At 39.8% G+C, this 26,850-nt stretch overlaps 1 long non-coding RNA gene across 1 annotated transcript; it reads left to right on the forward strand.

Moving 5' to 3' along the window:
- Nucleotides 1-468: 468 nt before the first annotated feature.
- Nucleotides 469-19,555, forward strand: LOC311253775. The gene is made up of 4 exons (XR_014621891.1): nucleotides 469-557; nucleotides 2,040-2,148; nucleotides 4,053-4,215; nucleotides 18,728-19,555. It is a non-coding gene; the product is annotated as an uncharacterized lncRNA (long non-coding RNA).
- The last annotated feature ends 7,295 nt before the right edge of the window (nucleotides 19,556-26,850 follow it).

Consider the following 26,850-nt stretch of genomic DNA (forward strand, 5'->3'; position numbering starts at 1 on the left):
ATGTGGTAAAATGAATCCTTTATATTTTGTTTTTTGATCTTTTGTTTGTTTCAACTCACGCTTATGCACATAAATATGTATATATACTGTATATGGATTTGTATTATTCACCCCTTTGGATGTTTTCCTCTTATATATAAAAAAATATACAAAAAAAGAAACATTTTCAGAAATGGGGGAAAGCTGAAAATTCGGTATACAACAACTGTTGCCTGGGTTCTTCATCAGTCAAAGCTTTATTGTAGAGTGGCAAAGAGAAAACCACTGTTGAAGAAAGCTCATTAAATCTCAACTAGTGTTCACCCAAAGGCATGCGGGTCAACTGGAAGAAGTTTCTTTGAATAAAAAAATATTATTCATTTAATTTGCTGAGTAGCACGTTACCTTTCCTTCGTTAAATCGCCATTACATTGTGACTTCCGCCGGTATGCTTTTAATGTGAAATCTGACCGGAAGTTGGCTGTCATACAACCGCCAGCGTAACAACTCCGAGCCACAGCAACAGCTCCGTGCCACCGCTGAAGTCGATGAAACAGGGTAAACAAGCGGCGTGTTCAGTAAGTATTCAGTATTTTCTTGAGATATACAGTAGCGTAATGCCATGACAGTTTGATGCGTTGTGTAGTCATTTATTTATTTACTAAAACTGTCGGCTTTCTTGTTTAAGGGTCGCTAGCCGAACACAGGTGTATCACTAATTAGCACTTGCTAGAGTTAACAGTCAGCTAATTAAGACAGTTATCAGAGTTTTCGGGTACCATGGTGGACTGACTCGTTAAAATTAAGGTCATTTGCATGTTCGGGTGTCAGTTATCTTATTTATTTTTCTTTTTTATCTGTGCCAGGGTAGGAGTATAGCGGCCATATTCATCGAGTCCATCACACCTGGTGTGGGGGGATGGGTGATTGGTTTCGCAGCACAATGCACTTGACTCGATCCAAATTTAACCTGAAGTCATGCTTATGTGGGCGACGATAATCCAACCATGTTGAAGCAGGCAAAGTTTTTAGAGCCATGCTTTTCAGACAAGGCGCAGTTAATTTCGAACGATTTTAATGTTGGTTGATTATAGTTATTAAGCAGTGTAGCAAGCCAGGTTTTGCTTGGAATATTACTTAAAAACGTAGTGGACGTGTAACCTAAATCATGCCAGTGGAAATCAAATTCAGAGAATATATATCTTTATATCATAGAAGAAAATAATAAACGAGCAATATGTTAAATGAAGGATTTAGGGAACCTACTGTTGGAGCCATATTGCTCATATATGAAATGTTTCTGTTTGAATACTGGTATTTATGCGTTTTATTTTTATGTTTAGAATTATTATATTATTGTAGGCTACATATTTTCATGAAACAGTGTTATGCCTTGGTTAGTTGAAATGATTGTTCCCCCTATGGTTTGCTTATGGTATCATCTGTGGCTTGATGATTAATTGTCAGGTGTGTTTAAACGGGAAAGCAGGAAGTGATTTCCCTTGGACATGGACGGGGTGATCGTACAGTTTTTTAACCACCGAATACCATCAGTTTACTATCAGTTTCGTTTCATTTGTTGATTATCCATTGGTTGATCGTTTGGAATTGTGCATCCTGATTTATGGAGTTCGTTTGGGATCGCAATAAATTGCTTTGGATTAATTAAGATAGACTACTGGGCGATTGTTGGAAGGTGCGTCTGAAAAGGTTTACCCTGATCTAGACTCGACTGTACTGATTGATTTCATTACACAATAAACTCAATATTTCACAACTAAGTTTAGGTTGGATTTAACAGAAATTGAGTTGGCATAGCACAATAAAAAGAACAGAAAACCAAGTACTCTGTTGTTTGAGTCTCGTCATCAGTTTAAATGCTTCAAAAGTGGCAGGTGGAGAGAGATGGTAAAAATTGAATGTTTGCACTTCCTGTTTCTCAGTTTGCTAAGGGGAAGAGTCCATATGTTACTCAGGTAACATATTGTTTAAAACCCTGTAATCTAATTTAACTAGAAGTGATGCCTAAGCTATCTCATTTTTTATTAATTTCTTTGCAGTTTGAAATGCCACCAAGGATCAGTCTTCTTAAAGATGCCTGTCACCATGTTGTTTTAAAGACTGACAAAACATGGAGATTGGAGGTGAAGTACATCAATGCAGTGAAAGGTAAGATGGTGTTAGATTAGATTAGATTAGATTGTACTTTATTTATCCCTTGGGAAGGTTCCCTCAGGGAAATTGAGGTTCCAGCAGCATCACAAAGACCGACAGTACAGTAAAAAAGTAAAAAGAAAAGAAAAGCACACAGAGTTCAAATAGACAAAAAGTAGAAGTAAAAGCACAAAAAGAGCACAGTTGTGTGTAGGACAGGTACAGTGCAAGTATAAATATATAAATACAAAAATATAATAAATATAATAATATAAGAAAAATGGTACATTGCACAGTAGATATTGCACAGTTATTGTTGTTATTGCACAGAGATATTGTACAGTTATTGTAGTTACTGCACATTTACAGCACTACAGATCTAGGTGTTCAGGTCATGTTGAATGCACCTTCCCCACTCTCCTGCTACTCCTCCCCCTCCCACCAAGTGCAGAGTTATAGAGTTTGATGGCTCGTGGGACAAAGGAGTCTTTGAGTCTGTTTGTTTTGCACTTAGGGAGGAGCAGCCTGTTGCTGAGAATAAATGTTATTGTTGTTAGTGTTAAATGTGTTATTGTTTATCTGGCTGTCTATCTAGATGTATAGATGGACAAGTGGTGATACATTTCTTATCAGTACATATACTCCTTATCAGTTCTTTTGCTTACTATTTTCTTTTTCCAAGAATAGATTCAGAAACAGATGATGATAATTTTTTATTAATTTTTATGTTACATTATGTTGTTTCTAGAGCAGCAACAGTAAAGCTAACAGCAGGAAAAACCACTATATAAACTAATGTATCACTAGAAATTAGTCAAAATGTCGGTAAAATAAATACATATTCTTGAAATCGTAATATTGAGTAAAGTTTAGAAAGGATACAGAATACAGACGTCATACAGTAACAGCCATTCATCCTGTCCTCCTCCCTCTGCTGAGGTGATGCACTGCCTGCATGTATCACCTCAGCAGCAGCTGCGTGGCTGAACCGTATACCAGCAGGGTCACCTTAATAGCTGGCAGTTGGCAGCACATCTCAATCATGCAGCCATGAAGTGAACTTAAATGTTGAAAAGGGAAAAAGCAGGAAGTGGAAGATAAAAATGATAAAAATGGATTTAAAATCCTTTATTCAAAACATGGCAAGGTACAGGAATGTGTTCTTGTGATGGATATAATAATGGATGCAATTTAATGTTTGGGTATTTCTTATAAGTGTAGGATGTACTGTACAGGAAGAACACGTGGGGGAGGCGTGTCGTCTTAAACGTGACTTGTATTGGGATGTCCTGATGTCAGCCTCCTGTATTCACCAGAGGTGGGAATTGTGGAGTCATCAAGTCATCTCCATGCCATGTATTTGTTCTGCTCAGTCACTGAACCAGGTGCATTCACTAATTAGCTCACCTTCCTGGCTGAAGAGCTGTGCTGATTGGACTCAGCTGGTTTAGTGCATGAAAAGAACAAATACAGGGCATGGAGATGATGTGATGACTCCACAATTCCCACCTCTGGTATTCACTCAGTCAGGATTAGGTGGCCCCCCTTACCAAGGTTATAAACATTTTTGCCCTCTGTTCACCATTTTGTACCCTGATGAATGCCTTTTAGGTTGAAACAGGGCAGTGTTTTATCGTTCCATAAGTAGCCATGTTTTGAACAGAGGCATTTAAATCCAACTCAAGTATTTTTGTCCTGCTCCATTGCTTTTTTTTCTCATGTTGACCCTATTCTTTAAGAGCTCCAGCATTTTATTTAGTTTGACAGTATAAAGACCGGGCATGAGCACACCACTACCACTTTTTCATAAATTCTCGTTCTTTATCTACAGTGTGTGTTTTTATACATTTAGCTACAGATCAAAAAACAATTGTAGTGGACATAATTTGTTTTTTTTGTCCTTAATTTTTTTCTTACAGGACGTGGTTTATTCACCCGAGTTTCATTCTGCAAAGGATACTTTGTAGTTGAATGCAGTGGAGATTTGATTGATGATGACGAAGCCCAGAGGGGAAGAAGCTCTTACCACCCCTCATGCTCTACATTTTTGTTTGCATTCAAGTGGAGAGGGAAAACATGGTGGTAAGAGTTTCAGTTACTATACTGCTTTATAGTTATATACATTGTTAAATTTTTTCTTCAACAATATCTTTATTAGATTTTTTAACAACCCTAGAGCTGAATGAAAGGGCAATGTACAACAATATGACAAATAGGTACCAGATCAGCCCATCCCCACAGGTCCGACCATACATTCCTACAGAGTGTGTACCAAGTCAGATTAGTAAGAATAAATACAAGCCTTCAGTATATCATAAAAGAAAGAAAGAAAGAAAGAAACAAACAAACAAACATATATAGCCTAAAACACAACTGTTGCAGAGAGGGATTAAATGGCAGGGAGAGGTAGAAAAAAAAATTAAGACAAATAAAAATAAAGCTAGAAACAGCACCAAATGATGAATAAGCATGTTTAACAATCACATGACATTGTTTAAATATAAGAGGATTACTGTATTGTGGACTCCGTGTCCACATATGGTAGAAAACCACCCCAGATCTTTTGGAACTCTCCAGGTTTACCCTTCAAATTATACATAGTCTTTTCACCTGGTATGCATGATGCTAATACATCTTTCCAATGCATAGCTATACATTTGTTGGCTGTAATAAGGGCAATTCTAATAAATTTGAGTTGGTTTTTATTGACTTTCAACATAGATGTGTCACCCAGGAGAATTACTCTTAGCTCTGCGGGGATGGTTAGTCCTGTAATATCATTAAGCACTTTGACTATAGACATTTTATGTAGTCTGTCAGGGGTATAGTATGTTCTATGAATAAGATTGTATTGTGTAATTTTATGTCTAGAGTTAAAAGAAAAACACTGACTACTAGTACACAATGATCCCCTTCTTCAAAATTACACTCCAGGTCTTCTTCCTGTTTACATTTCACTCTTAGCTCTTCCCAACCTCTAATCTGAGAAATTCCTGAGTAAGAGTAGTATATTTACGCTGCCTGTGACGCATACCGGGACTTCTGTGAGATCGAAAGCTGTTGTTTACTGTGTCTCTCTCTTTCTCTATCCATCTTGGCTGTTTTTCTTCGATTTCTGAGTATTTCATAGTCAAACTGGTTTTGTACTGCAGCTAACGTTAGACTTTATAACTTGTACGTACTTTGTCGAACCGCTTTTCTGTTACTGGGTAGTCTGTTACTGCCCGGTTAGCTGCCTAGGCTTAGCCTAGCTCACTGCTTTTTGCCTTTCACCGCAGTCGACACAGCCTCGACAAACAAGTGTTACGATGGCTTGTGCTGACTGTTCTGCAGTTGCAGATAGGGTGTCTCTATTAGAGAGACGTGTCCGTGAGCTAGAACAGCTTCTCTCAGTTAGAAACACGGGCACTGCAGATAGTGTTAGCCCCAGGCCTGATAGCAGGCCTGCTAGCCTTAGCACTAGCTCAGTCTCGTCGGCAGCTGCTGTGGAATTTGTCCCTGCTCGGTCGCGGCGTGGAAGGCGCAGGAGCAAGCCACTGGTTGTGTGGTCTGTGTGGTCTGAGAGCAGATGGCCTTCATCCTACTGGAGTCGGCGCTGCTGCTTTGTCTAGCAATATAGACAGGTGTTTGATGCAGGTTTGACATCAGGGATGTAGCATTCGGCAGGTCACAGGTGACTAGAGAGCCTGCTAGCGATACAGTCAATGCTGGTGTGGAGTCTAGTTAACATGGTATTGTAGTGCAGAGTACCAGACTGATACCCTAGTTTGCAACATTGAGACTGTCACCTTCCCCCGCCACTCTCTCATTGAATCATGCTCTAAATATGTAAACCACTAGGGGTGTCAACGTTTACAATTTTTTCTACACGTGTACACGGGGCTTCTAACCGACGTGTACCCGGTTACACGTCTGAGATTTATGATCTCTTTCTATCGCAGTTGCCTCCATTCAACCGCCTCCTAATCCCATTAAATCAAAGCCATTCCAGTAGTTATCAGACAAAAACGTTTATTCAACGTTATTCTGTTATTCTTAACCCTGTTAAAAGGGCTTTTTTTGGGGCAAGTTTTTCCTCACTCGAATCGAGGGTCGAAGGACAGAGGGTGTCGTCTCTGTACAGATTGTAAAGCCCTCTGAGGCAAACTGTGATTTGTGAATTTGGGCTATACAAATAAGATTTGATTTGATTTGATTCTTGTAGACCTATTTCAAATAGGTACTAAATTAAAGCCAACATAACAGATAAATCACAGAGCTTCATTTAACATTTTAAGGCTTAGGCCTACTTATGACAGAAAGTAAAATGAGTTGAAAATAAAATCTATCATTTTGACAGAAAAGAAAACGTGAGTGAAAGCTGAAAAAGGTTTAACCTTCTTCTTTAATCATTGTTTTAACTATTTCTCACAGTTGTACAATTTGTTTTTAAACTTATAGTTCAAACTGCATCCCTCTCTCACAACGGAAGCTGCCTCTGAATTTTAATACGTCTCATAGTAAAAGTAATCTGGAATTGGCGATAGAAAGAAACTAAAAAAGAAGCCAAAGTATGCTGAAGTGAGAGGAAAAAACTTCACCTTTATATCCACAAAGCTAAAAAAGTAGAGGGGGAATCTCACAATTATTCACTAAAACTGTCCGGGGGGGGGGGGGATGTTTTTTTCCTCCTCTTTAGACGCGAGGATATGTGATCAGGTCGTAAAAAGCCGACACAGAACACCAACCAACAATATAATGTATACAACAACACGTAACAATAAAGGCTAAAATAACAAGCCATTACAGTTTTTTTCGATTGCTAAGGAGCATTGGTCGAAACTGAAGCGACATGTTCAAAACTCTTAACACAGTCTGCATTTCCATCTTGCAGCTCAGCTCAACAGTTAATCTCATGCCCAAAAGTGTGTCTCACCAACAAAACACTTCATACTTGTCTCAAGAGAAGCTCATTCAACAAAACTTTGGAAACACACACAATCACTCTTAACAAACGGAACGACAAAATACTAACAACAAAGAACATTACATCAAATACATCTTATATTTCAAGTTTGAATGATTTTTGTCAGGTAAATCAGTATTTTATATAGGATCTTTTGCACTTTAATGGTTCTAAATTATAGTATATGCTGTAATATATTGCAACAACACTGAATCAGGAATGCAGAGATTTATTCAAGAACATTTGTGCTTTTGCATAAGTACTTCATGACCATACAAAAAATAAAGATTACGTAAACAGAATAATGCAGAATCTCAGAATTCCAGGGGTAGAATACAAATTACAGTAAGAGATAAAACTAAACTCCTTCCTCTCCCGGCTGCTCTTCTCTCTCTACCAAACTTCGCCCGCTGCTCTTTGATCCATACTTGCACAGGAAAAAGAATCAGAAGCCACTCCTTTTGTATATGCTGTTATGGCTACTCTTGCATTCAAAAAAGGTCAGAGTAGTTTCTGAGGAGGAGGTCCACGACTCACTAAATAATAAGCACTCGCGGAGATGTTTCCAGTTTCAACAAAAAGTTTTGAATTTATTTACATAAACAGAAATATTCTCCGGGTTGACTTCAGACAATGAGCAAATAAAAAACGTAATTTAGTGGTTGATAAACTGTTTCACTCCTCACTCCTTCAACACAAAAAACAGACAAAAGCACAAACCAGCTGTCCTCTCTCCCTAATCACAGGAGGAGGATGGCCTGACTAGGAGGAGGGACCTGAGCAGCAAAACGATCATAAATAATAGTTCATGTACAATATATATCCTGAATAGTCATCCTTATCATTAGCATTATTTTATACCATTACCATATACCATTTTCCAAATAATTAATACAAAGAATCAATAGGCTCCAACATCCCGGCCCCTAATTGTTGGCTTTAGCAAAACAATTACATAAATAAGATTCAAAAGGAGCCAAAATAGAACAATTACACAAGGGAAATTAATTATGCTCTTTAAATTCAAAGTCCATTCAGTTACTTGATGATGACTATCTGTCTTCTCAAAGTTCATAATCGTGTCAGAATATCTGAAACGGTCCATAGTGAAGGCTGGAAAATCACGGCCTCTCTCCATTTATCCTGCTGCCTCCATTAGAAGACAGAGCTTATCTATTGGTCGTTGAATCGCACTGCTTTTGGTTTTAACCAAAACACTTCTCACACAGCCCTTGGCATCTGGAAATGTCTTTACAACACGGCCCATAATCCATGAGTTCCTTGGTGCTGTGTTATCAACAATGATGACCAGATCTCCAGGACTCAAGTTCCTTTTTATGCTCTTCCACTTACTTCTTTCTTGCATGAGAGGAAGATACTCTTTTGTCCACCATCTCCAGAAGAGATCTGTAAGGTACTGTGCTTGTCTCCACCTCTTCCTTGAATAATGATCTCCTGGTGGCATAGTTGTTTCGCTTTCAGTTGGAGCAAATGGTTTGGGGTTGGTGGTTCCAAATCATTGGGTTCACTTGACACTGTAGTTATCGGTCGGTCATTCAGGATGGCTTCTACCTCACACAGTGCTGTTGATAGAGTTTCATCGTCCAGCGTTTGTTGTTTTAGAACAGATGTGAGGATCTTTTTGACTAGTCTGATCAGTCTTTCCCAGACTCCGCCGTGGTGGGCTCACAAAGGAGGGTTAAGTCCATTTTACTCCCTCTGTTAAAAGGGTGTTTTGAATCTTCTGATGATTCAGCTCTTTCAAAGCTTCTTGTAGTTCCCTTTGGGCCCCGACAAAGTTTGTCCCACAGTCCGTCCTGATACTTATAACTGCTCCTCTCCTGCAGATGAATCTGCGTATAGCATTTATGCATGAGTCTGTGGTTAGGAAGTTTGCCATCTCCAGGTGGATAGCTGACTCACCAGGCAGTGTGTCTGACTCCTTCTTAGCTGACTTAGCAATTTAAGTAGTTTTTTCACCTTCAATATCCAGGCTACAGACCTCTGAAGTCGGTTCCATGATGAGTGATACTTGATTAATGTGCATATCGGATGTTGGTTTTCAATCCTCACAGTTAACTGTGATCTCCTTTTCCACACTGTTAACTGTGACCTCCTTTTTCACCTCAGGGTCATTTGCTGATATCTCTCCTAGACCTTGTGTGATCTTTGGCCATGTCTTTTTTTCCTCTGACCAGGTATTCAGGACCTCTCAGCCATCTTGATCTTAAGAAAGATTCCACGTGCAATCCTCGTGATGCGTCGTCAGCTGGATTGTCTCTTGAATTTATGTATCTCCACTGGCTTGTGTGAGAGAGATCATGGATCATTGCAACTCTGTTGGATACAAATGTATGAAATCTCTTTGTTTGATTGTGAATATACTTCAATACAGGTGTACTATCTGTCCAGAAAGTTGAATCTGTGAGTGGTAAATGCAGCTCCTTCCTCAGCATCCGATCCACTTTTACAGCCAATGTTGCTGCAGTGAGTTCAAGCCTGGGTATGGTGATCTGCTTGAGAGGTGAGAGTCTGGCTTTTCCAAATATAAAGGAGATATGGATTTTGCCTTGGTGATTTGTTAGTCTAAGGTAGCTTACTGTACCATAACCTGACTCACTTGCATCGCAGAAGTGATGCAGCTCAGCGGTCGCCACTGGGTCGTAGTTCTCAGGCTTTATACATCTTGCTGCTTGAAACCCACGTAACTGAATTAATTCCCCGATCCATCTCTGCCAGGGCATTGCAAATTCCTGTGGAATAACTTGATCCCATCCATACCTGGATTTGCAGAGCTCTTGCAGTAGTTGTTTGGCTTTCAGGATGAAAGGAGAGAGAAAACCTAATGGGTCATAAACTGAACTTACTGTGGAGAGTATACCTCTTCTGGTTGCAGGCCGGCTGTTGACAGTTACTTTAAAGCTGAAGGTGTCACTGTGGGTGTTCCAGTGGATTCCAAGTGCAGGCTCGACTGTGATTTGTTCTTTCAGCTTTTCTTTACCCAGGTCCAGTTCCTTGACTGCCTTTGCTCTGTGATGCTCAGGAATGCTTGCTAACACCTCACAGTTATTGCTGACCCATTTTGTCAATGTGAAACCTCACTGATCGCAGGCTTTAGTGAGATCTTTGACAAGCTTTATGGCTCGGTCTGCTGTTGCCACAGATCGGAGGCAATCACCCACATAAGTTAGTTTTGATGGTTTTCATAACTTCATCAGAGTAATGCTTCTGGTTGTCATCAGCAGTTTGACGCAGGGCAAAATTAGCAATGCTCGGGGATGATACAGCGCCAAAGAGGTGAACTTTCATCCTGTAAACATCAAGCGGTTTGCTGATATCACCCTCTGGCCACCACAAAAACCTCAGAAAGTCTCTGTCCTTTTCATCAACATGTACTTGATAAAACATTGCCTCAATGTCTGCCATAACTGCAGTTTGTTCTTGGCGAAACCTTAATAGCACTCCGATGAGGGCGTTTGTTAAGTCTGGACCTTGGAGGAGCTCCTTATTCAGAGACGTTCCTTGAAATGAGGATGTACAGTCAAACACCACCCTCAGTTTGAGTTTTCGCTTGTGGTAGATGCCATCATGTGGGATATACCAGACCCGTCCATCCCCTCTGCGAAGCTGCTGAGGTGGAACCTTCTCTCCATAACCCTTTTTGAGAATGTCCTCCATGAAGGAGGTGTATTCCTCGGCATACGTCTTATCCTTCTTAAATTTTTTCATAAGGTGCAGTGTGCGTTCCTTTACCGTATCATAGTTATCAGGCATGACCTTGTCTTTATCCCTGAAAGGCAGTGGTAAATGACAGTGGCCATCTTTAAGGAATGCTGAGCTGGAATCAATCTCCATAAAACGTTTATCCTCAACTGACATCTCAATTTTCTCCTCATACATGTTCTCAGAGAAATCCTGGTTATATTGTCTGATGAGTAGATCCTTCAACTCAACAACAGAGATTCTGTTACTTGACACTGCAATGGGCCCAGCACGTTCTGCAGGACTATTAACACTGAGTGGTCCAGTTACCACCCATCCCAGTAAGGTTTGGACTGCATATGGTCCATTATCATGACTGTTTATTATTTTCCATGGCTCCATTGCTCGAGGAACATCAGTCCCAATGAGGAGTTCAATGTCTGCCTCAATTTCCTTTAACTGAGATAAGGCCACCTCTCCAAATCAGCTTCTGTGATTATGTTTTCCTTTGAGACAGGGATTTTGTTCTGCGTGTAAACTTTCGGCAGGTCCAGATATGTGCAGCCCTCCAAGTCTCCCACCTCCAGTCCTCTGACCTCATAGGTCCCTGCAGGGTTTTCCTGTCCCATTGTTCGCAAAAGTATCTCTGTTTTGCGTCCTTTCGCATTCAACAGGTTCATTAGATTTTCTGTGCAAAATGTTGCTGTGCTGCCTGGATCGAGGAAAGGCATAGGTCTGAATATACCTGCTCCCTTTTGCCACCTTAACTCTGACTGGAACAATCGCAAGTGCACAGTCTCTCCCGGCCCCAGTTCCATCACCTGCTGAAACGAGCACTGCTTATGGGGTTATCTTCTGTCTCGGCAGTGGCTTTTGGTTGATTTTCCTGTTTTGGGCCTTTTGCACTTTGAATATGAAGTACAGTAGGATGTTTCATTTGACAAACTTGACACATTAATCTTCTTTTTTGCTTAGATGACCTTTTAGTAGGCAACCAAAGCAGTATCCATGGCTTCTTAAGAATTCAACCTTGTTGTCATGTGACTGTGTTTTGAATTGTGGGCGGTCGATCAGAGTGCGTTTTACAGCGCATCCTGCTTTCTCTGTATTCACTGCTACTGAAGTAGCGAAGCTGCTGTTTTTGCCTCTTATTAATTTTGGTTCATTTTTACTTCTTGGGATAGACTTTTTTGTTGTCATTTGGTCTTGAATGTCCCCGAACAACGGATCCAAAAGCATCTTAGAATGTTTTTCCACAAAATCCACAAGGTGCTGAAATCTGATTCTCCTGCCAGTTCTCTGTTGTGTCTCATAGGCTGTGGTTCGCCACCTTTCCCGGAGTTTGTAGGGTAGTTTGGATGCTATTCGCCTTAGGTTTGATGGGATCTCGAGTTCCTCTAAATACTGTAAATCTTGCATTACATTACAACATGCTCTCAAATACATTGCATATGCATGCAGCGTTTTCCCATCCTCGGCTTTAATCGCTGTCCAGTTCAAGGCTTTTTCCAGGTAAGCTCCAGAAACTTTCATTTCATTCCCAAAGTGCTCTTTTAAGAGGTGTCTTGCTTCACTATAGCCCCTGCTCCCATCCATGTGCAAGTCTCTTGGTAAACCAGAGATAAACTGCTCAAGATAGTAGAGTCTGTCCTGATTATTTTTAGTCTTGTCTTCAATCCAAGTGTTCAAATGCATGGATAAAAGACTGATATGCCAATGGGTTACCATCAAACACAGAAATCTCTCTTGCAGGTAACAGACAGGTTTTGCTGTGAGACAATGAGTTCTGCTAAGTCATTTGTCTTTGTCTTTGAATAACCACATCCAAGTTATCATGAGCAGCATTAGTTATGGTGTGATTATGATTTGCAGTTTCGTTTTTATGTTTTTCAGTTAAATTCTTGTTTTGAGGTTTATTTTCTGGTGTGTTGGTACCCCTTGTAGGTGGAGGTCTGTGGAGACTTAAGATGGTTTGGTGAAGTGGAGTTTTGGGTATTGCACCTAACTGTGCAAATTCTACATTGCTCTCCATTGTTTCTGGTTCATGGTGAGAGTCATAATACTCCTTCATGCCATCACCCAGAGCTTCCTGATCCACCTCATCACTTTGAAGGATTTTTATTTTAGCAGTTGATGCTGCGAGGTCTGCTTCCAGCTCCATTTGCTCCATCTTTGATTTCAGTTTTGTTTCCTCCAGTTGCAAAGTGTGTTTTTCTTTCAATGCAGCAGCTCGAGCCATCACAGCAGCTTGTTCCGCTTTGGCCTTTTTTAACTCTGAGGAGACTGAGGAAGATCTGGAGGTTGATGATCCAGTGGAAGTGGAAGACTTTGATTTGTGTGACACATTTGATATGCTGTCCAGTGGTCCAACTTTTGATTGTGCAATTTCTCTTTTCCATGTTTCAACATCTTTCATGAAGTAATTCAGGTTAGTTATTCTGGGTTCATACCAGTCATAATAATCATTTTCCTTTTCCTCCTCTGATAAGAGCTCTTGCACAGATTTGTGAGCATTTTTAAATTCATCCACAGCTCCTTTAAACGCTTCAAATGTGTCATTGACTTTATCAACATTTCCAACGTCAGTCATCAAAGCCTTTATTTCATTTGTCCTCCTCGTGCATGCTCCCAATCTGCCTCTGCGCGAAGCAATGCGCGATTTCAACATGTCCTCAGACTCAGTTGCGGTCTCAGGTGTGTCAGACATCATCACAAATAACCACACAAATTCCTTTAATTTCCGTTAAGTTCATTCTTAAACATCATTCCAACGTCCCCGTTTTATTGCAATCCACAATCCACAACTTTGCCTTCCATAGTGTTCGATTGTTTCTTTGTAGCGCAACGGCGCATTCGTTCATAGAGTCGATCAGCTGATTTTAGTCACGGCCCGCCGGCTGCTTTCTTCATCTGTCGGCGAGTGATCCGCCGACTTTCCACTTTCCTTCCTTGCATTCAAAAAAGGTAAAAAAAACCCTAGTTTCTGAGGAGGAGGTCCACGACTCACTTAATAATAAGCACTCGCGGAGATGTTTCCAGTTTCAACAAAAAGTTTTGAATTTATTTACATAAACAGAAATATTCTCCGGGTTGACTTCAGACAATGAGCAAATAAAAAACGTAATTTAGTGGTTGATAAACTGTTTCACTCCTCACTCCTTCAACACAAAAAACAGACAAAAGCACAAACCAGCTGTCCTCTCTCCCTAATCACAGGAGGAGGATGGCCTGACTAGGAGGAGGGACCTGAGCAGCAAAACGATCATAAATAATAGTTCATGTACAATATATATCCTGAATAGTCATCCTTATCATTAGCATTATTTTATACCATTACCATATACCATTTTCCAAATAATTAATACAAAGAATCAATAGGCTCCAACATATGCTTTCTAATGAGGCCAAACGCAGTGAGACAGTTAAGCCCACATGCATTTCTGTTTTGCAGACTGTGTTAAGAGTTTTGAACATGTCGCTTCAGTTTCGACCAATGCATCTTAGCAATCGAAAAAAACTAACAGTTTTTGTTTTCAGCAGGACGACATTTGCGCATGGAGAAGATGAGCGCCGCGCTCTTCTCAAGTCCTCCGCAGCCTATTCTACACAGCAGCTGTCTTGCCTTTAAGTGGTCTCGCTGGTCTGAAAAACACAAATAGCTGTGGCCGCGGGTTTTTTTTATATATCACAGAACATTGTGCCCTATGCATCTATTGTGTATGCGGATAACTGCACTAGTGGGAACATTTAATTGTATAGTTAGTTAATGTTTTTATCTGAAGCTTTTAGGCAACATTATCACCCCTAAAAATACTATAGGCCTATATATTGGTGAGAAATAAACGAGGAGGAAAAATGACGCGTAAACTTTTCTAAACGGTTATGATTTATTATCCGCGTACCCGTTTACACGTGTAGATGTTGACACCCCTATAAACCACAATAATTTAATCTTGATCTCCACCTCTGACAGTGGGGAAATGTCTTAGCAAGCACCTTACACAGTCTCGCATAATAAAATACCAAAGCTAATCACAATGGCATCCCGGCATCCCGTCATCCCTACCTGCATAGGCAGCCAAATCTAACTACTAAAAGGTACCTTGTTCCAATTCCTTGGCTTTATTAATATTAGATCACTGTCAACCAAAGCCTTACTGATTAATGATTTGATTACTGATCATAAGCTGGACATGATTGGCTTATGTGAAACATGGCTGAAATCTAATACTTTTCTGCCATTAAATGAAGCCTCCCCTCCTGATTATAACTATGCCCATGTTGCTCGGGCCTCTAAACAGGGAGGAGGCGTTGCTCTAATCTACATCTATCTATTTTCAGTTTAAGCTCCAACCAGGAAATTAAATTTACTTCTTTTGAGGCCCTGGTGTTAAAACCATCTCCATCAAGTAGTAACAGGCTTTCCCCTGGTGGTAATCTACAGACCTCCAGGGCCTTATTCCCAGTTCCTAGAAGAATTCGGTGAATTTATTGCAGATCTTGTAACTAGTTCAGATAAGATCCTAATTATTGGGGATTTCAATATCCACTTAAATAAGCCTTCTGACTCTCCTAGTCAGTACTTCTCAAATGGTGGGGGGCGCGGTGAGGTGTCGGGGGGGCGTGAGAGGCAGGTCAGGACTTTCATTTCATTTTCATTTTCCACTGTCATTATTAGTAGCCCCATTCACACTGCTGTTTGCATGCGGGGATCCTGCGCCAATTCTCCCCATCTGCCTCTGTGTGAAAGTTTCAGATGCGGCGAGGGGTGAAATTTCCCTCTGCCTCTGATGCTCCTACGGAGGTATCAGAGGCACAGTATTGGCGAACCGAACCAGTGTGAGCAGATAAGCCGACGGTGGGGAGCGGGGGGTTGTCGATCTGATGGTGTTCACTGTGTGATAACTAAACAGGTCCGACACTCAATAAAATATAGAGAAATGTCCCACAAAGCAATGTTACAGGACCAAACAACAGTAACGTGGTAACTGGTCGTGTCTTTGGCAACTTATGAGGAAAAAAATACAGCAATTATATGTGGAAAAGTGTCTGTCAGCCTGTCGGTCCAACCGACTCTTCGTCACATTTCTGCCCGAAAAACGGCGTCTGTCCCCGGCAAAAAACTTTAACTCGGCAAGTGTTTGTCGCGGTGAAAAACATCACTGCTAAGTCAGCCCTACTGACCGAGACTTCAGTGATCTTTCCTCCATAAAACAGCCTCCCTCCCTGCGAGTGACAGACGGCGTCCCGTTTACTGATGGTGATTATGTAATTAAGAGAAAAATGTAACTTTGTCATTTTCCAGGATGTTTGGTGGGTCAGGATCCCACATTAACTGCATCCATATGATGATAAGTGTGTACATGTTTAGATTTGTCAGTGCGTAGTAAAATAACGTTTAAAAAAAAGCAATATTGTTGCAAATGTTGCACAAAAAAAATTAAAAAGTCCTTTTTGAAAAGGAATAAGCTGATGAAGCTGACAAGTGACCAATGTTTACAGTTTAAAGTTTTGAATGTTAATGTGTTAAGTCTATAAAAATGCACATCCCAGTGAATCATTTGCGCTTTTTTCTCTGTTTTGAGAATCACAGTCTTGTTTAAATGTTACAAATTGAGTTAATAAACTAAACTTGGAAATTGTTTGAAGTTGTTGCAGATGTTAACAGATGAGATGAGATGCAGATGTTTTTAATCTATTTTGATAATCAGGTGATTGTATGCAGAATGCTGGTGCCAGCAACTCATACAGTGGTTTATACAGATAAATGAATAATTATTATCAGGTTCTCAATAATATTTCAATTCAGGGGGGGTGTGAAAAAATTTCTGTCCTCTAGGGGGGGCATGACAGAAAATAGTTGAGAACCACTGCTCTAAGTAAAGCTTTTTTGGGTCTGCTCGATATGTCTAGCTTTACTCAGCTCGTTCATGAACCTACTCATTCCAGTGGTAACACTCTGGATTTGATTCTTTCCCATGGATTAGATGCGTCAGCCCTGAATGTTGCTTCCGTCTCCTCTGCTGTGTCGGACCACTCTCTTATTACATTTGAAGCGTCATTAGCCTGTCCCTGTATCAATGACACAAATGTTTCCACCTCTCGTCATATCAGCCCGGCAATCATAGCGACACTCTGTGATAAATTGGCTGGGGTCCTGGCCCCTTTTGCGATTGCGACAAAGCCTGTGGAAAAATTCACCAATTAAGTTAACTCGGTAATCGTTTCTCTCCTCGATTCTGTGGCACCGGTCTCTACCAAGACAAGACGACCAAAGAAATCTTCTCCCTGGTTTACTAATGAAACCCGAGATCTCAAACAGGCCTGCAGGAAAATGGAACGTGCATGGCGAAAATCTAAATTAGTCGTTTTTCATCTTGCATGCTGTCATAGTGTACTTAATTACAAGCGTGCTCTTAATGCCACTAGAACAGCATATTTATCTGGCCTAATAAACAATAATAAACACAATCCTAGATTTCTCTTTGACACTGTGGCTAAACTTAATCAAAAAACCACAGTCTGTGAGCTGTACATCCTTTAATGCAAATGATTTCTTAGATTTCTTTTGCAATAAAATTGATGATATTAGAGCCAAAATTAATTCATCATCTCTGGCTTCCTCGTCAAAGTTGATTATAAAACAGCCTTCTGCCGATTCTCAGTTAGCCCCGGCTCTAAACAATTTTGAAGATATCTCCCCTGAGATATTGTCTAAAATTGTCTCATCCTCAAAGCCAACTACCTGCATCCTGGACACCCTTCTGGCAAAACTGTTTAAGGATCTATGGCCAGCACTGGGACCTACAATGTTAAATATTGTTAACTTATCGCTCATGACAGGTGTTGTCCCTGCTAGTTTTAAGTCTGCTGTGGTTAAGCCTCTACTTAAGAAACCCCACCTTGACCCAGGATCTCTAAATAATTATAGGCCAGTATCCAACCTTCCCTTCTTCTCCAAAATCTTAGAAAGAGTTGTGTCCCAGCAACTTTCAGGCTACCTAACTAATAACAATCTCCTGGAACCTTTTCAATCAGCTTTCAGAGCCTGTCACTCCACCGAAACTGCCCTTACTAAAGTGGTAAAGGACATCTTACTTACTTAATTTAGATTTAGACTCTACCTCAGTGCTTCTGTTACTAGATCTCAGTGCTGCATTTGACACCACAGGTCACGGCATATTGTTATATTGTATATATAAAAGTACTACATCGATATTTACTGATGTGAAGTATGGTGTTCCATACTCGGAGTTTGGGAATACAGAGTTAGGGAATACATTTCCACTATGTGGAACTATGTGGACGACACTCAGCTGTATGTGCCCATCAAAGCTGATGATAAATCTCAAATCGCCAAATTGGAGACCTGCCTGTGTGCCGTGAAGAGCTGGATGTCAGAAAATTTCCTGCTCCTAAATTCGGATAAAACTGAGATGCTGGTCATTGCTCCCCCTCGACAGAGACACCCCTTTGAGAAATAACACAACTGTCGAGAGTTACTGTCACGTGATCAAAGTTCAACTGTTAAGAATTTAGGTGTTACTTTTGACTCTAGCCTCTCTTTCCATCAGCACATAAAAGAAATTACCAAGATCGCTTTTTACCACCTGCGCAATATGGCCAAAATTAGGTCCTTCCTGTCCACGGCCTTTGTTTCGTCTAGGCTGGATTACTGCAATGCCTTATTTTCGGGTCTTCAACATGGGAGCACTAAAGGTCTTCAGATGGTTCAAAATGCTGCAGCTAGAGTCTTAACATGTACAAGAAAATTTGATCATATTACACCAATCTTAGCCTCACTGCACTGGCTCCCAATACATATGAGATCAGACTTTAAGGTGCTGCTGATGACATACAAAACTGTACACAGCCTTGCCCCGTCGTACATGTCAGATCTTATTATACTGTATTCTCCAACTCGTGCACTACGCTCTCAAAATTCAGGGCTCCTGATGGTTCCCAGGGTTAAGAAGAAGTCAGCTGGCTGCAGGGCTTTCTCCTATCAGGCCCCCTTCCTCTGGAATAAACTCCCAGCTGATATTAGACAATCTGGCTCTATTGACGCCTTTAAATCTAAACTCAAAACTCACTTTTTCTGACTTGGCCTTTAATTAGTCCTTGACATCGACTGCTAGCTTCTTCGGTGGGTCAACTCAGTCTCAGTGAGTAAGCTATAGTATTAGACGCCACATTGTCCTGCCGACGAGTAATAATCTGCTTATTCTGATTAACATTGCATTTCTATAACCTTGTTTTTCTTTCTGTTCCCACAAGGTGCAAGCTGTGTCACTTTCTCCCCCTCTTTCTCCTCCTACTCTCTTTTCATTCAGGCTCCCTTCTGATGAACTCAGGCCCCAGAGACCATCTACCTCTCCTGGCTCCTACAGCCCCACATACTGTCAGATCTGGATTGTCACACCCGGGCTCCGTTGGATCGTTCCTCTCCTTGTTTCGCTATCTCCTTATAACTGTATTCCTGTAAATTTTGAGGCCTCCTCATTCTGATCTCTCTCTCTACTACTAATTATCCTGTGTGGCCTGCCCTCTTCCAGGTCACCACGGTGGACAGGAGGTCGTGTGGCTCGGGCACCCCCTGACGATGCCTTGTCCTGCTCAGTCGTCTCCTGGATCCACATACTTTACATATATAATTTTTATCAGATTTTCTGTCAATGCAACCTGTAAACTGTGATTGCTGTTCTTTCTGTACATGCGACATCTATTGCATGACTGTCCGTCCTGGAAGAGAGATCCCTCCTCTGTGGCTCTCCCTGAGGTTTCTTCCGTCGTCTTTTTTTTCTGGTTAAAAGGGTCTTTTTTTTTTTTTTTTCCCCCATCAAGATGGCAAGTTTTTCCTCACTCGAATCGAGGGTCTAAGGACAGAGGATGTCGTTCACTTTACAGACTGTAAAGCCCATTGAGGCAATGTGATAACTTGGAACAAAACTTAATAGAATATGAACAGGTTATAGATCCGGAACATAATCTTTTTAAAAACAAACACCAGTTGCTGTTGTTATACAGAAAACAGTTTAACAATATTACTGTTGAACATGGGATAAATATTATTCATTTTAACAGTAGAATTTATATGCAAACTTCCAAAGTATAAAAGAATATCTAATGCAGTTCAAAAAGCCTTTTAACATTATAGCCATCTTAGAAACATGGCTTGACGAAGAGAGAGGTACAGATTTTGTTTTGCAGGGATAGGAACTTAATTGCATTAATAGAGGGAGCAAAACTGGAGGAGACGTGGCTCTATTTGTTGACAAAGGCCTCACAAGGTTGTGGACAATATGTCAGTAATCATGGATGATGTAATGGAGTGTGTTACTATTGAAATATGTATTGGAAAAAAAGAAAAATGTCATTGTCAGTTGTGTGTATAGGAAACCTGGTTCAAACATTGAAATCTTTATAGAAAATATGGAAAGGGTATTCGCTAAAGAAAAGCAAAAAAGTCAATTATGTCTGTGGGGATTTTAACATAGCCTTGTTGAATCCCAACAACCATAAAATGACGGATGCATTTGTGGAAGCAATGTATAGTATGAGTTTATTTCCAACGATTACAAAACCAACCAGAATAACATCTCACTGTCACTCTGATTGACAATATTTTTACAAACAATATGGAGAGTAGTACTGTTAGTGCATTATTATTTAATGACATTAGTGATCACCTGCCTGTCTTTGCGATTCATGAATGTAACTACAATAGGAACTGGGGGTGTAATGAAGTTAAATACAGGAGAGTAAGATCTGAGGAAACTATTGCTGCATTTAGGAATGATTTAATTAATTATGATTGGAAAGTTTGTGAAGACACTGATAATTATTTTTAGACATATTCAAAAATGAGTATGACAAAAGCTGTCATATGTATATATATATGCAAACAATGTAACAAGAATAAGTATTCTGAAAACCCCTGGATGACTAAGGGACTGCAAAATGCCTGTAAGAAAAAGAATACTCTGTATAGGCACTTCATAAAATATAGAACAAAAGAGGCGGAGATTAAATATAAGAAATACAAAAAGGCATTAACTAATATTATGAGAGTATGTAAGAAGGGTTATTATAATAAAATATTAGAGAATAATAAAAACAATGTAAAAAGTATATGGAATATATTAAAGGTATAGTTGGTAATCCTGTTCAGAAACACTTTTTGTTATACTGGGTGAAATGGCCTTTCCATCCTGAGAGTAGTCCATACATAATGTGTTCAGAAAAATAAACAAAATAAATCATACCTCTGTGGCAGCTGCAGGCCTGTAAAATCTCTGACCAATCCCTCCCTCTCAGTCAGAGTTTAAAGAACCGTTGCCGGATATATTCAACACAGTCCACATGAGCTGTGTCCAAATTCAGGGGCAGCATCCTTCAAAGTGCGGATTTGAAGACCAATCACAACGCTGCGCGAAGGATGTCCAAATTCGAAGGCTCCTCCAAATGCAGCCCACAAATGCAGCCTGCTTCTCCCGCTTTTTGGAGGACGGACCGCTACTATCCTTCGCGGCCTCCCATATCCCAAGATCCTTTGTGCGCCGCTGCTCAGTCACGAAAAAGAAGAGGGAAAACTGAACAATGGCGACATCAAGTGGCGCGGACTTGACATTTAAATGTAAGTTCTGGGTTTATACTCGGTTTTTACTCATTTGATCATCCATTGCCAGATATGTTAAACTTCAGCGGACTTTCAGTTAAAATACGTGACCCTGGTAATGCATTAGCATACGGCATAAATTAGCATTATGCCGTTGGAAGTAAAGCTATAAAAGCCTTCGCTTTCAAAATGTTAGACGTTCAGAAAACCATAAAATCCATTCAGTCAAAACTCTTTCGCGGGCCTGGGCGGCATCAATCATGACATAACCGTAAGGGCGGGAACATCTGGTGACGCAAACCAGGAAATACGCCGAAGGCTGGACCGTCCAATTTAACTATGGTTGACGCAACCGTCAAAGGACTCTCCGGAGGACCCGGCCTTCGAAGGATGCGGCCCCTGAATTTGGACACAGCTATGGAGTTAGCAGGAGATCCACACTCCAGTTCAGAAGGTGGCGGTAATGCACACCTAAAGTTGTTTGCCAACAGCCATAAAACAGCAGCAGAAGAAGAAGCAGCAGAGTTACCAAGAGAGAACAATGGCAGAGAAAATGCAGCCAAAAGTAGCACTTCCAGAAGTGATGCAGAGGTTGCTGTCTTTCTGTTGGACAGGTAATTAGTTGTTTTGCTTCGGGGATTTGTTATTTTCATGAAATATGTAACGTTAGCCAAATTAGCTACTTTTGTCGCTTGTCTTAGCCCAATGCTAATGGCTCTCCTCTGCCCTGCTGATGGACTGGACAACTATTCCCTTAAATAATATAATTAGAAAAAGACAAACCAAACCAGATTACCCTGAATTGTTTACGGACAATGGCATAACAATTACTGATAGGAATGAAGTGGTTGACAAATTTAACAGTTTTTTTGTTAATGGATGGGTCCTAATCTGGCCAAAGAAATAAATCCGAGAAGAAATGTGTTGAGAGAAATCCAAATTCAATCATATTGGGAACTGAAAAGTAAGGAAATTATTGATATTGTAAATAAGTGTATAAGTAAAATGTCAAAAGATTAGAATGATATCGATATGAGTCTTCTAAAGAAAATAATAAATGGAATTGTGGGTCTGTTAACACATATATGTAATTTATCATTCATAACGGGAACATTTCCAGATAAAATTAAAGTTGCTAAAGTAATTGTATAAAGATGGTGATAAACACCTTTTCACCAACTATAGACCTGTATCCTTGCTTTCTCAGTTCTCAAAAATTATTGAAAAACTTTTTGTTACAAGACTGGATAATTTCATTAAAAAAAATAATATATTCATGGACAGTCAGTATGGGTTCAGATCAGGCAGATTAACTTCTATATATTTGTTGACCTAAAAAAAGCATTCGACACAATTGATCATGGGATGCTACTTAAAAAACTGGAGAGGTATGGCATCAGAGGGGTTGCATTGGATTGGATAAAGAGTTACATTAAAAACAGGCTTCAATTTGTGCAGATGGGTCTTCACAAGTCAAAGAACCTGAACATTACCTGTGGTGTCCCACAGGGGTCAGTCTTGGGGCCGAAGCTAGTTATTTTGTACATTAATGACATTTGTAGAGTTTCAAATGTACTGAAGTTTGTTGTCTTTGCGGATGACACAAATATTTTTTGTTCTGGGGAAGACTTGCAGCAGCTCTTGGAAGTGGTCACGGAAGAAATGTATAAATTAAAAAGTTGGTTTGATATAAATAAATTATCATTGAACCCAGGGCCGCCCCTGGCAAAATTGGGGCCCTAAGCAGAATTTTATTTTGAGGCCCCCCCCCCCTTTACAAAATGACTGTATCACGGAATGCCATTTAGGTTTACAACCTTTTATAAGTAGGAACAAATCAAATGAACAGCCTCTTTCAACAATGGAACAAGCCTTTTACAGATGCAGGCTGCTTCAGTAGACATGGTGCCTGATGGCCCTTGTGACATACTGGGTGCTGGCTCCGTGTCACCCTTAGTAACAAACTTCAGCATTGACCCTGTTATGACAAGAAATCCACCATACAAGCAGATTATTAATTTTTGTTTTGGTCTTAATGGTAAATTACACAATGAAATTAATGTAAATACTAGCCTCACAAAGATTAAAATGCAATTAATGCAAATACGACTACAGCTAATAATATTCATTATGATTTGATTTGATGATATTTCTATATCTAAATATTTTTAAATACTTATTTTTACATTTAGTGCTTAGGTTCTATATTCCTACACTGCTGTTTGCTGCTGTAACGCTTTACATTTCTCCATTGTGGGTCAAGGATTATCTTAATTTTTCTTATCTAATCTTATATGACTGTTATAAATTAAATTCACCAAGAGATGGCGACATTTTACCTCCATAAAAATAGCCCAAAACTTCTATTGATAGCATAGATTGATAGGCTATAAACCTGAGCCAACATACGACCACCAACTGGTCAATTAACCGCTCCTTTTTCAACAGAGCTGAATGTATATGCAGTTAACAAGACATTCAATAAATGATAATCAGGGCCGCTGGAAAATTTCATCTCCAGTCCACATCTAGACAGAATTATCCTCTCTTCTGTCTCATGATTAGCATGCTAGCAGCTGGGGTGTTTATGCCACAAAGTTTTCTTTTTTATTTCAACAACATACCCACCTTCAAGTGAAGCACGAGCCTCCTCTTGTTTAGACTTTGTCTTTCTTTTGCTTGCTCCCGATTCATATTGCCGTTGGGAGGCCATCTCTCCACCTGCATCCAACTGCCTGTCGGCGCATCTGACCGCTGATTGGTCAGATGCTGCGTGCTGTCAATCATTGCGGCAACGTGTGCGGCGTCAGATTACTCGTCTCTTTTTTTTTCTCTCCTGCCTTTGGCTGACTTGGTGCTCTAAGCGTGCCTCACGGCAGCGATGCGCATCCTTTGCGCATTTGCGGAGAATGCGTCCCCTTGTGCAAAATGGGGCCCCCCACGGATCGTGGGGCCCTACGCACAGCGCGTGTTCTGCGTCTAAGGAGGGGCAGCGCTGATTGAACCTGAACAAAACTAAATTTATAAATTTTGGACATCGTAAAATGAATGAAGATGTTCACGTAGAAATGAATAATGTTGCAATAGAAAGAGTTTATGAAAACAAATTTTGGAGTGTTTTAATTTTTAATTTATTAATTTAGTTTTGCTGGAAGGCCCACATTAAGTATCTGTGTAGTAAGATGGCAAAGAGCATTGGAGTGCTGAGTACATGTAGATATATCTTGAATCAAGCAACACTACACTTTCTGTACTGTGCACTCATTACAATATCTTTTTTTTTTTTTTTTTTATTATATCTTTATTTGGAATGGACATAAATACACCAGCATATCAACATTGGTAAGAGTGAAAACAAGTGTCCTTCCGGTTTTGTTTGTTTGAGTCCAGGAAAAACGCATCACCAGCCGTCCAGGCATGCGAGTCCAAAAAAGGTATAGTCATGGGTCGTGGATTAAACTACGTTCGGCCTTTGTAGTACCCACTTTCCTCTAATAACTTAAATTACACAGCAATTGTAATGGAATAATATCAGTGGATACAGGTTATCCTCTTAAAAGACAGTACTGATAATTTGCGTGAGGTACACAAAGCCAGATGAGATTTACATGCTCACTTAGAGAGAACTCTGGTACAACTTACTTGTAGATCTCATCTCTCATCTCACAGTTTAAATGGAACTATGTACAGGAACCAGGGTGGTCGCCCGCTGCTGCTGTCATAGAAATAATTAACAATAACCAGTCAGAAATTAAGTAAGTAATCTAGGAAGTAATATTACCAGTGAGATCAAATGAAATCTGCTCTCGTGGGGGTTATGAATGAAATCCAGTTGTTCCAGATTTGGTAAAATTTGTCCTTTTGGATTCTTAATTGATAGCTCAATTTTTCCATCCTAAATATCTCTAGGGTAATTCCAATCCAATCATCCAGGGTAGGCTGAATCGGGCTTAACCATCTCCTTGTAATTGTTTTCTTACTAGCCACCAAAAGTAATTGCAGCAGCTTTATCTCGGTCCTGCATTTCAAAAAAGAGACAAGACCCAGGTACAGAACATCAAAAACCAGAGGTATTTGAGTGTTAAAAAACGTGCTTAAGGAAGCCTGGATACCCCTCCAGAAATCATTTAACTTGGGACAATCCCAGAAGATATGATAGTGGTTAGCAACAGTTGAACCACATTGTCTCCAGCATGCCATATGTGTGGAAAAATTCTGATTCACGTTCTGTAAGGTCGGTCAATTTACATTCATAAGCAATATATGATCGTAATTGCAGGTATCTATGAAATTTGTTTCGTGCCAAGCCGTGATTATCCCGCAAGGTCTCAAAGCTGTGCACAGGCTTTCTTCGAGTAAGTGAAAGGAGTGTTGTGAGACCATACAATGTCCATGATTTAAAACTAGAGTTGTGCCTATTGGGAATAAAATCTGAGTCATAGGCAAACCATCTGAAAATTCTCAACATTCTATGCATCTCACAAATATTAATTACCTTCTGCCAGACTCTGAGTGTGTGGGATACCCAGGGGTTCGCCGACTTTTCCAAATGAGACGTTAGACCTTATCCGCTATTACACATATTACCATATCTGATCTATTGTGTTGAAATCTGGGGTAATACTTACAAGAGTACCTTAAAAAGGATATGCACATTGCAAAAAAGAGCAGTAAGGATAATAAATCATGCTGGGTATCTTGATCATACGAATCCTCTATTTTTTAAATTACAGACTTTGAAATTTATGGACTTAGTGAAAGTTAGAACAGCAATAATAATGTTTAAAGCAAGAAATAATGCACTGCCTGAAAACATTTAAAAAAATGTTTCAAGATAGAGAAGGTAAATATCATCTAAGAGGAAAATTAAATTTTAAAAAACCTTGTGTACGTACTGCTTTTAAAAGCATGTGCATATCAGTCTATGGGGTAACATTGTGGAATGGTCTTGAAGAAGAAATCAAAGTACTAGCTCTATACAGTTTAAAAACAGATACAAGAAAGCAATTCTTGACAAATATAATAAAAAAATAAGACCTCAAAACAACTATCTATTTTCTGGATGTAATTATTCTATTACATTTCTGTTCCTTATACGAAGCAATATGTATAATATAAATATAACTAATTGCAATCACGGCTGGGTTATGGAATACAGTACTTCACTTTGGTGGTATATGGGGAGTGACTGGGGAATTAACTTTTTCGAGTTTAGGATATTGTAGGAGGCTAGTTTAAGTATGCCTTGATTTTTTGTTAATTGTTTTGTTGTATTTATCATTTTGTCATTACTTTGTATTTTACTTTTATATATTTCTTTTTTGTTGTATTTATTTTATGATGTGAGGAAGTTGTGAAGAAGGGACAGGACTAAATAAGCTTTCTGCTTCCTCCTGTTCCCTCTCGAACAGATTATTTTGTTTGTCTGACATATCATTTTGATGGCTACTTG

The sequence above is a fragment of the Pagrus pagrus genome, assembly GCF_965226575.1.
Source record: "Pagrus pagrus genome assembly, contig: HAP1_SCAFFOLD_43, whole genome shotgun sequence".
NCBI lineage: Eukaryota > Metazoa > Chordata > Actinopteri > Spariformes > Sparidae > Pagrus > Pagrus pagrus.